Here is an 11,157-nt window from a genome sequence, read left to right as displayed (position 1 = left end):
AGGAGACATTTTCGTGTAGATGTGTGTTGGGAGCAAGGTAACACATGAAGTCCATTCCTGGGTAGGGCATTTTGGAACAAGACTTAGAAAGATGACAGAAACATCTTTTCACATTGCAGCATTTCACACTCTTCCCCCAATCTTGCATTGATCATAGTAATGAACAGTTATTGAGAGCTTACCCCATGCCAGACTTTTTATGGCCATTTGCTCAATTAACCTCCATCACAACCTTAGGTGAAGGTATTATGGTTATCAGCTTCATTTTACTGGTGGAGGAATTGAGGCTTAGAAAGATTAACAAACTTACCCAGAGCCACACAGAGACTAGGTGGTCTAGGGCAGAAAACCACATTCTCAGCCACACACGAAACTGCCTGTTTACTGTCTTACCTGCCATTACAACCCTGCACTCCCTCCTCAGTTGGCCCTTAAAGATGCCCATTTGCTCGTCCTTAATCATCTCATTCTCCTGAAATCTCCCTGGCTATCACCTTTCCCAGGTACTCTCACCAATACCTTTTCATCTCAGCCTCCTATTGATTTGTACCAAGCAGCAGCAGCAGCCACTTATTCACTCATTAATAAGCACCACCTCTGTGCCTCACTGTTCTAGGTAGTGGGCATTTCACAGTGAGCAAGACAAATCCTTGCCCCCATGGAGCTCACATTCTGTTAAAGGAGGTAGACCTCAAACAAATAGGCAGGTTAGGTTTATGACATGATATTGAGTAGTGATAGAAAATAATTCAGAGGAAGGGGATAGAGAGTGATGCAGGAAGTCCTCCGAACAGAAGATGTTGGAGGAGAACCAACTAAAGTGAGTGAGCAGGCCATGTGAATATTTAGAGGAAGAATAGCCCAAAGGTGGGAATAGCAAGTACAAGGGCCCTGAGCAGGAACATGACCAGTAGGAAAAAGAACATTAAAAAGCCTGACGTGCAGGAGGTCAGTGGAGAGCAGAGAATGAAGTGAGCAAGGCCAGATCACCAAGGGCCTACTAAGCCATATGCAGCGGAAAGATACTGCAAGGCTTTGAGCAGGCCAGTAACAACATCTAAGTTTTGTGGGTTTTTTTTGGTTGCATTGAGTTTTTGTTGCGGCACGCGGGCTTTCTCCAGTTGTGGCGAGCAGGGGCTACTCTTCATTGCGGTGTGTGGGCTTCTCCTTATGCTGGCTTCTCTTGTCGTGGATCACGGGCTCTAGGATCATGGGCTTCAGTAGTTGTGGCACACGGGCTTCAGTAGTTGTGGCTTGCAGGCTCTAGAGTGCAGGCTCAGTAGTTGTGGCGCAAGGGCTTAGTTGCTCGGCGGCATGTGGGATCTTCCTGGACCAGGGCTCGAACCTGTGTCCCCTGCATTGGCAGGTGGATTCTTTTTTTAATTTTTAGTTTTAGTTTCTGCTTTATAACAAAGTGAATCAACTATACATATATCCCCATATCTCCTCCCTCTTGAGTCTCCCTCCCACCCTCCCTATCCCACCCCTCTAGGTGGACACAAAGCTCCGAGCTGATCTCCCTGTGCTATGCGGCTACTTCCCACTAGCTATCTATTTTACACTTGATAGTGTATATATGTCCATGCCACTCTCTCCCTTTGTCTCAGCTTACCCTTCCCCCTCCCCATGTCCTCAAGTCCATTCTCTACGTCTGCATCTTTATTCCTGTCCTGTCCCTAGGTTCTTCAAAACCTTTTTTTTTTTTTGGATTCCATGTATGTGTGTTAGCATACAGTATTTGTTTTTCTCAAATAACTCAATTTTCTTTCTTTTTATGGCTGAGTAATGTTCCATTGTATATATGTGCCACATCTTCTTGATCCAGTCATCTGTTGACAGATGCTTAGGTTGCTTCCATGTCCTGGCTATTGTAAATAGAGCTGCAGTGAACATTGTGGTACATGACTCTTTTTTTTTTTTTATGACTCTTTTTTTTTTTTTCCAAAGAATTGTAAAATTTATTGTATAAGTATTGCAGCTTTTCAGAATGTCATCATTGCCACTAATGATTATTGATACACAACAAGCGATTTCATCAGGCCTGTGGACTGGCATCCAAATACAGAGTCTCACGCAGCAGCAACGCGGGCGCCGCACCCAGCGTGCCACGGAGAGTTTACATACGTGTAACTTGAACAGAACTTGGGAAACAGGGCTGCGAAAGAGAGCGGTTCCAACGCCAAGGGAGCAACGTGAAAGCGTCACCATCAGCACAACCACCATGGAACCAGGCAGGCAAATGAGAACGCAGCAGGTCCTTCTGAGCTCTATAGTACAGCAGAATTTGAAGCGCAGTTTCCGGAAAACCAAACAAAACGGAACATTTTCTCTCCTTTGTCATCAGCACGTTCTACGGATCTGGAAGCTTGGTGTTGCATGTAGAAAAGAAAATTCTCTGAAAAGTACAATTCACAGAGCAGACAGAAAAGGACTGGGAAGGGTTCGGTCCTCGCCCCGCCCCGGTGTTTGCTAGCCGTGGGGAGGCGTCGCTCTCAGCTCCTGGCAAAAACACGGGGACGTGGACGGCTCTTAGGGCACTTTGCTAAGTCCGTCTGTGTGGACCTGGGCTTGGCGGGGGAAAGAGTTTTCCTCCGGAGGAAATGTGATGATTGACAAGCGGGGAAACAATGAGAGGCTTAGAGAAAGCCAAGCTCTGCCACCTTCTCTGAGCCCAGCCTGGTCCCCCTCCAACCGGCCACTGCCAAGGGCCACCGCCCACCCCACCAACTTTCTACTGAAAAAAGGGGGCCTCCCAAGGGATGCGCAAAGGCTTTTCGAAGGTAAGGACACGACAGCTAACACCTAGTGGAAGGAGTGTACCCTCAGGGCTCTGCAGAAACACACCCCATGGTTTTCTTGGGAGGTGCCCTGGCCTTGACGAGCTGCTCCACCATGAACTTCTGCAACTGTCATCCACTAGGCACGGAGCCCAGGGACAATGCGGCGGCCTTGAGGCCTGGACCGCCATCCTGGGGCGTAATGGGGGCGTGGGGAGGGTGCTCTGCCCTCAAGCCAGCTGAGGTCAGTAACCCCCTCACCTGCTTCCTTCTTCTACCTCGCTGCTCATATGGCAACGGCAGACAGCACCACCCAGCAACGAGATTCAAGGTTTGGTTCGAGGACCTCGGGAACACTTGGGCCTGGCTCTCGTCTGCTGCTACGCTACTCACACAAACAAGGTCCACGACTAGGTTTGTGACCCAGGTGGGAGATCAACGAGTACTGACAAGAGGCTGGAGGGGCAGGAGGGGTGGCCTGACCCAAGGGAGGCACATCCAGGGTGGAGGGCGTGTGGGTGGGACACGGCACGAGGCGATGGGGATGTTTTTAAAGAAGCAGTAGCCCTCTGTCCACCTCGAGCGGGAAGGCCGGGCCTGGGTGAGCAGGGCGTTGTCCAGGAACGCCGCTGCCGGGGGACAAAAGGGGTCCACCGCTTTCTCAGTAAGGCACTAGGGAGACGTTTCACATAAAGGAACGATATTTTTTTTTTTTTTTAAACTTTATCTATAAATGTGTCCCTGTACCTTTCAGGACAAACTATGGATGTCTCTGCATGAATGACCTTTTCAAAGAATCTTTGAGAGAGAAGCAAAGGTTAGGCAAAGGTTAGGCTGAAGACCCCACGGAGAGGCAGGTTTTATTGTCAAGGTACCAGAACTTTCTGCCAGGCTGGTGAGCGGGTACTCAGACACCTCGGTCATCTATTGGTCACCGTGGTCTTAAAAGGTACATATAGAAATAGAGTTCAAATGGTCAGAACTTCAAAACTGTTCTCGAGTTTTTGTTTTTCAAGTAATAAAAAAGTTGTTTAAAATCAATACTTATTGCCTCTTATACCTTTCTCTTATGTTAACCGGCTAGTTGGCATTCTGCCGAAGATGAAAAGACACCTCCGTGGGATGCAGGGGGCAGGGGGCAGGGTGGCCTGCTCTCCTGCTAAGGGCGTCACCCCATGGAGTATTAGCCCACCCTTGGTGGGAGGGAGGACCCTGACTCCGCTCTCTCCCCGCCTTCTCTACTTGCACACACGCACGCCACCAGCAAGGGGTCCCGCCGACATCTACTCAGTAAAACCCTGGTAAACAAGAGTTGTGTCTGATGAAGACGCTTATGAAAACACAGATACACAAACACATCAAAAACGATGGTTTCCACGGGGAAGGGAATGAAATGCGAAAGAGAGGAGAAGGGAAAGAATTCTGCTTCTACATCTTAAAGCTCGAGTTCGCGTTGGTTCGACTGTCTTTCTCGTTATAACCCTTTTGCAGTGTCCTGGGAGAAACCTGGGCGTGTCACCTTTTCATCTCTGGTCTTCTGGTTATGGGCCTGTTACGTGAGAATCAATAAATAAAGACAGGGATGAGGTCACATGGCTAGTCCTTTGGGCCTTTCCTATACGCCAGTGGGCTGCACCCACCTCAGCCGGTAGAGTCTGAATCACCAGAGCATCCTGCACGCGCGAGCCACCTGACCGCCTCTGGCGTGGCCCTGGCAAGGCAGGCAGGGGGCAGAGAGCACCTTAGCGAGCCCCTTCCTACAGGGACCTTCGTGGTTTGGAAAAGAGGAGAAAATACTAAGATTCCTTCAGTAACAGTGTATCTTCATTTTGGGAAGAGCAAAGCCCACCTCCTGGAACTTGGGGCCTCGAGTAACTTTCCTATTTTCTTTGCGATCCAAAGGCTGTCCTGGCCCAGAGGGGAAAAAAATGCGTCTCCTTCGGGAGGGAATGTATAACGAGGTAATAACCTATCACTAGACAGAAGCTTCCACTCTGCAGGAAATCAGCCCCTCTGGGAGCCTCTCTCCAGACTCAGCGTGGAGCCCACCCTCTGCCTGACGTCCACCGTGAAATTCCAACATTTCTCCCTTAAAAGTCTCGACAGACGTTGATAGAAGTTTCCATCAAACAAGCACTGACATATTTATATTAAAAAATAGTGCAAAAGCTCAACATTTATATAAATAACTCTAAACCCCTGCTTTGTAGTTTTTTTTCTTTACAAGGTAATACACACTTTCTGAGTTGGCACTCAAAAATGGCCTTTTTTTTTTCTCTTCTAGCTCAGAAAACAACTTTTTTTTTTTTGTAATAGGCCTCTTCTAATACAAAAATACTCCTGCCCTCGCACATACAGTCTCTCTTATTTTATATATATTTATATTTATATAATATTGCAGATCTTTAAACAAAGGTTTTGTGCAAATATGTCTTTAAAGTTAAGTGAAATCATCATAAACAAACAGAAGAAAGTAAGCATTCACGCACGCAGCTCAACTAGAAACAGGAAAGACTAGCGTAGAATTTTGTTTCCTCTTTTGCCTTCAAGACGCAGCTCAACAGAGAAACATGGTTTTTTTTGCAAGTCTTCTTAGCTTTGTGCATTCAGACCAGACAGAACATGTAAATATTTACACACAGAGAGGTGGGGAGAGGATGGTCATGCGTCGCAGTTTCCTGTGTGTCGCCCCGTCCTCCTCTCTCTTTTCTTTCAAGAAGTGCGGAGTGTTTTGCTGTTTTACCTACTGCGGCCCCGGCCCTGGCCCCCCGGGACTCCTAGAGGGGGTGTCCCTTCTGTTTATCCTTCTCTTTGCTCCAGGCCGCTGTGCTCTCCAGGGGGGCGATGTGTGCGGGGTGCAGCCGGGTCCCCTCCAGCAAGGAGGCCGGCCCGCTGCTCTGCTGGTGCTGGAAGGTGGGGGCCCCGGGGTAGTGGCCGATGACCTCGCTGTAGGTGGGGGGTGGCCCCTCCATGCGCCCACCGCCCCCGTAGCACGTGGCGCTGATGCCCGAGTTACTGCTGGGAGGGCAGGGGCCGCCCAGCATGGCGCTGTCCATCAGGTCGCTGTCGAAGATGGTTCTGTTTGGGGGCGCGCGCACCGACTCTCGGTTCAGCTCCAGCTGCTGCTCGGGGTCCCGCAGCTGGAGCGTGCAGGGGCCCTGGTAGGGCGGGGGCTCCTCCCCGTCCGACAGCGAGATGGTGGGCGGCAGGTCAATCTCGTGCTGCAGGTACGGGTAGGTGGGCTGGAAGCGGTGGAAGCGGTCCCGCTGGGCGAAGGCGGGCACGGCCAGGCGGTCGGTGGGCCGGGGCGGGGCGTAAACCTGCGGCTCCGGGATTCCACTGCCTGACACCGTGCTCTCCGAGGGCCAGAGGCATCCTTCCGAGGACAGGGCGTCTTCCCTCCTCCTGCCCTGGCTGTGCCGGCCAATGAAGGAGTGCGCGGACAGTTTGTAATGGCTCAGCAGACACGTGATCACCACCACCATCACCATCACCACCACCACGATGACGGTGATCTCAACGAACTCCAGCTCCGCTGATTTCGCAGTAAGCTCCCCGACTCCAGATCTGCAGCCCCAGGAGGCCCCAAGCCCACTGCGCCCCCCGCGCACTTATTATGACTCTTTTTGAATTATGGTTTTCTCAGGGTATATGCCTGGAAGTGGGATTGCTGGATCATATGGTAGTTCTATTTTTAAAGGAACCTCCATACTGTTCTCCATAGTGGCTGTATCAATTTACATTCCCACCAACAGTGCAAGAGGGTTCCCTGTTCTCCACATCCTCTCCAGCATTTATTGTTTGTAGATTTTTTGGTGGTGCCCATTTGACCAGTGTGAGGTGATACCTCATTGTATCACCTCAAATGAGGTGATACCTCATTTTGCTTTGAATTTCTCTAATGATTAGTGATGTTGAGCATCCTTTCATGTGTTTGTTGGCAATCTGTATATCTTCTTTGGAGAAATGTCTATTTAGGTCTTTGCCCATTTTTGGATTGGGTTGTTTGTTTTTTTGATATTGAGCTGCATGAGCTGCTTGTAAATTTTGGAGATTAATCCTTTGTCAGTTACTTCATTTGCAAATATTTTCTCCCATTCTGAGGGTTTTGGTCTTCTTTTTGGTTTCTTTTGCTGTGCAAAAGCTCTTAAGTTTCATTAGGTCCCATTTGTTTATTTTTGTTTTATTTCCATTTCTCTAGGAGGTGGGTCAAAAAGGATCTTGCTGTGATTTATGTCATAGAGTGTTCTGCCTATGTTTTTCTCTAAGAGTTTTAGAGTGTTCGGCCTTACATTTAGGTCTTTAATCCATTTTGAGTTTATTTTTGTGTATGGTGTTACGGAGTGTTCTAATTTCATTCTTTTACATGTAGTTTTCCAGTTTTCCGAGCACCACTTATTGAAGAGGCTGTCTTTCCTCCACTGTATATTCTTGCCTCCTTTATCAAAGATAAGGTGACCAGATGTGTGTGGGTTTATCTCTGGGCTTTCTATCCTGTTCCATTGATCTATGTTTCTGTTTTTGTGCCAGTACCATACTGTCTTGATTACTGTAGATTTATAGTATAGTCTGAAGTCCGGGAGCCTGATTCCTCCAGCTCCGTTTTTCTTTCTCAAGATTGCTTTGGTTATTTGGGGTCTTTTGTGTTTCCATACAAATTGTGAAATTTTTTGTTCTAGTTCTATGAAAAATGCCATTGGTAATTTGATAGGGATTGTATTGAATCTATAGTTTGCTTTGGATAGTATAGTCATTTTCACAATATTGATTCTTCCAATCCAAGAACATGCTATACCTCTCCATCTGTTTTTATCATCTTTAATTTTTTCATCAGTGTCTTATAGTTTTCTGCATACAGGTTTTTGGCTCCTTAGGTAAGTTTATTCCTAGGTATTTTATTCTCTTTGTTGCAGTGGTAAATGGGAGTGTTTCCTTAATTTCTCTTTCACATTTTTCATCGTTAGTGTATAGGAATGCAAGAGATTTCTGTGCATTAATTTTGTGTCCTGCTACTTTACCAAATTCATTGATTAGCTCTGGTAGTTTTCTGTTGGCATCTTTAGGATTCTCTATGTATCGTATCATGTCATCTGCAAACAGTGACAGTTTTACTTCTTCTTTTCCAATTTGGATTCCTTTTACTTCTTTTTCATCTCTGATTGCTGTGGCTAAAACTTCCACAACTATGTTGAATAATAGCGGTGAGAGTGGGCACCTTTGTCTTGTTCCTGATCTTAGTGGAAATGGTTTCAGTTTATCCCCATTGAGAAAGATGTTGGCTGTGGGTTTCTCATATATGGCCTTTATTATATGGAGGTACGTTGCCTCTTTGCATACTTTCGGGACGGTTTTTATCATAAATGGGTGTTGAATTTTGTCGAAAGCTTTTTCTGCATCTATTGAGTTGATCATATGGTTTTTCTCCTTCAATTTGTTAATATGGTTTATCACATTGATTGATTTGCGTATATTGAAGAATCCTTGCATTCCTGGGGTAAAACCCACTTGATCATGGTGTATGATCCTTTTAATGTGCTGTTGGATTCTGTTTGCTAGTATTTTGTTGAGGATTTTTGCATCTATGTTCATCAGTGATATTGGCCTGTAGTTTTCTTTCTTTGTGACATCCTTGTCTGGTTTTGGTATTAGGGTGATGGTGGCCTCGTAGAATGAGTTGGGGAGTGTTTGTCCCTCTGCTGTATTTTGGAAGAGTTTGAGAAGGATAGGTGTTTGCTCTTCTCTAAATGTTTGATAGAATTCACCTGTGAAGCCACCTGGTCCTGGGCTTTTGTTTGATGGAAGACTTTTAATCAATCACGGTTTCAATTTCATTACTTGTGATTGGTCTGTTTATACTTTCTGTTTCTTCCTGGTTCAGTCTTGGAAGGTTGTACTTTTCTAAGAATTTGTCCATTTCTTCCAGGTTGTCCATTTTATTGCCATAGAGTTGCTTGTAGTAATCTCTCATGATCCTTTGTATTTCTGCAGTGTCAATTGTTACTTCTCCTTTTTCATTTCTAATTCTACTGATTTCAGTCTTCTCCCTTTTTTTCTTGATGAGTCTGGCTAATGGTTTATCAATTTTGTTTATCTTCTCAAAGAACCAGCTTTTAGTTTTATTGATCTTTGCTATCATTGCCTTCATTTCTTTTTCATTTATTTCTGATCTGATCTTTATGATTTCTTTCCTTCTGCTAACTTTGGGGTTTTTTTGTTCTTCTTTCTCTAATTTCTTTAGGTGTAAGGTTAGGTTGTTTATTTGAGATTTTTCTTGTGTCTTGAGGTAGGATTGTATTGCTATAAACTTTCCTCTTAGAACTGCTTTTGCTGCATCCTAAGGTTTTGGGTCATCGTGTCTTCATTGTCATTTGTTTCTAGGTATTTTTTGGTTTCCTCTTTGATTTATTCAGTGATCTCTTGGTTATTTAGTAGTGTATTGTTTAGCCTCCATGTATTTGTAGTTTTTACAGATTTTTTTCTGTAATTGTTATCTAGTCTCATAGTGTTGTGGTCAGAAAAGTTACTTGATAACGATTTCAATTTTCTTAAATTTACCAGGGCTTGATTTGTGACCCAAGATATGATCTATCCTGGAGAATGTTACATGAGCATTTGAGAAGAAAGTGTATTCTGTTGTTTGGGGGTGGAATGTCCTATAAATATCAGTTAAGTCCATCCTGTTTAATGTATCATTTAAAGCTTGTGTTTCCTTATTTATTTTCATTTTGGATGATCTGCCCATCAGTGAAAGTGGGGTGTTAAAGTCCCCTACTATGATTGTGTTACTATTGATTTCCCCTTTTATGGCTGTTAGCATTTGCCTTATGTATTGAGGTGCTCCTATTTTGGGTGCATAAATATTTCAATTGTTATATCTTCTTCTTGGATTGATCCCTTGATCATTATGGAGTGTCCTTCTTTGTCTCTTGTAATAGTCTTTATTTTAAAATCTATTTTGTCTGATATGAGAATTGCTGTTCCAGTTTTCTTTTGATTTCCATTTGCATGGAATATCTTTTTCCATCCCCTCACTTTCAGTCTGTATGTGTCCCTAGGTCTGAAGTGGGTCTCTTGTAGACAGCATAATAACGGGTCTTGTTTTTGTATCCATTCAGCCAGTCTATGTCTTTTGGTGGGAGCATTTAATCCATTTACATTTAAGGTAGTTATCGATGTGTATGTTCCTATTACCATTTTCTTAATTGTTTTGGGTTTGTTGTTGTAGATCTTTTTCTTCTCTGGTGTTTCCTGCCTAGAAAAGTTCCTTTAGCATTTGTTGTAAAGCTGGTTTGGTGGTGCTGAATTCTCTTAGCTTTTGTCTGTCTGTAAAGGTTTGAATTTCTCAGTCGAATCTGAATGAGATCCTTGCTGGGTTGAGTAATCTTGGTTGTAGGTTTTTCCCTTTCATCACTTTAAATATGTCCTGCCACTCCCTTCTGGCTTGCAGAGTTTCTGCTGAAAGAACAGCTGTTAAACACATGTTGATTCCCTTGTATGTTATTTGTTGTTTTTCTCTTACTGCTTTTAATATTTTTTCTTTGTGTTTAATTTTTGATAGTTTGACTAATATGTGTCTTGTGTGTTTCTCCTTGGATTTATCCTGTATGGGACTGTCTGTGCTTCCTGGACTTGATTGACTATTTCCCTTCCCATATCAGGGAAGTTTTCAACTCTAATCTCTTCAAATACTTTCTCAGTCTCTTTTTTTTCTCTTCTTCTTCTGGGACCCCTGTAATTCAAATGTTGGTGTGTTTAATGTTGTCCCAGAGGTCTCTGATGAGACTATGCTCAATTCTTTTCGTTCTTTTTTCTTTATTCTGCTCTGCACTCGTTATTTCCACTATTTTATCTTCCAGGTCACTTATCCATTCTTCTGCTTCAGTTATTCGGCTATTGATTCCTTCTAGAGAATTTTAAATTTCATTTATTGTGTTGTTCATCATTGTTTGTTTGCTCTTTAGTTTTTCCAGGTCCTTGTTAAACGTTTCTTGTATTTTCTCCATTCTATTTCCAAGATTTTGGATATCTTTATTATCATTATTCTGAATTCTTTTTCAGGTAGACTGCCTATTTCCTCTTCATCTGTTTGGTCTGGTGAGTTTTTACCTTGCTCCTTCAACTGCTGTGTATTTTTCTGTCTTCTCATTTTGCTTAACTTACTGTTTGGGGTCTCCTTTTTGCAGGCTGCAAGTCCGTAGTTCCTGTTGTTTTTGGTGTCTGCCCCCAGTTGGTAAGGTTTGTTCAATGGGTTGTGTAGGCTTCCTGTGGAGGGGACTGGTGCCTATGTTCTGGTGGATGAGGCTGGATCTTGTCTTTCTGGTGGGCAGTACCACATCTGATGGTGTGTTTTGGGGTGTCTGTGAACTTATTATGATTTTAG

At 44.4% G+C, this 11,157-nt stretch overlaps 1 pseudogene; it reads right to left on the bottom strand.

The window, feature by feature from the left end:
- Positions 1-5,193: 5,193 nt before the first annotated feature.
- On the bottom strand, positions 5,194-6,384 carry LOC113629281 (protein TMEPAI pseudogene; annotated as a pseudogene).
- Between the last annotated feature and the right edge of the window lie 4,773 nt (positions 6,385-11,157).

This window comes from Aethalodelphis obliquidens, unplaced genomic scaffold, assembly GCF_003676395.1.
Source record: "Aethalodelphis obliquidens isolate GAN/ISIS:26980383/991018 unplaced genomic scaffold, ASM367639v1 scaffold26, whole genome shotgun sequence".
NCBI lineage: Eukaryota > Metazoa > Chordata > Mammalia > Artiodactyla > Delphinidae > Aethalodelphis > Aethalodelphis obliquidens.
Note: the sequence above shows the minus strand (reverse complement) of the source record. Positions and strands in the feature narration are given on the sequence as shown.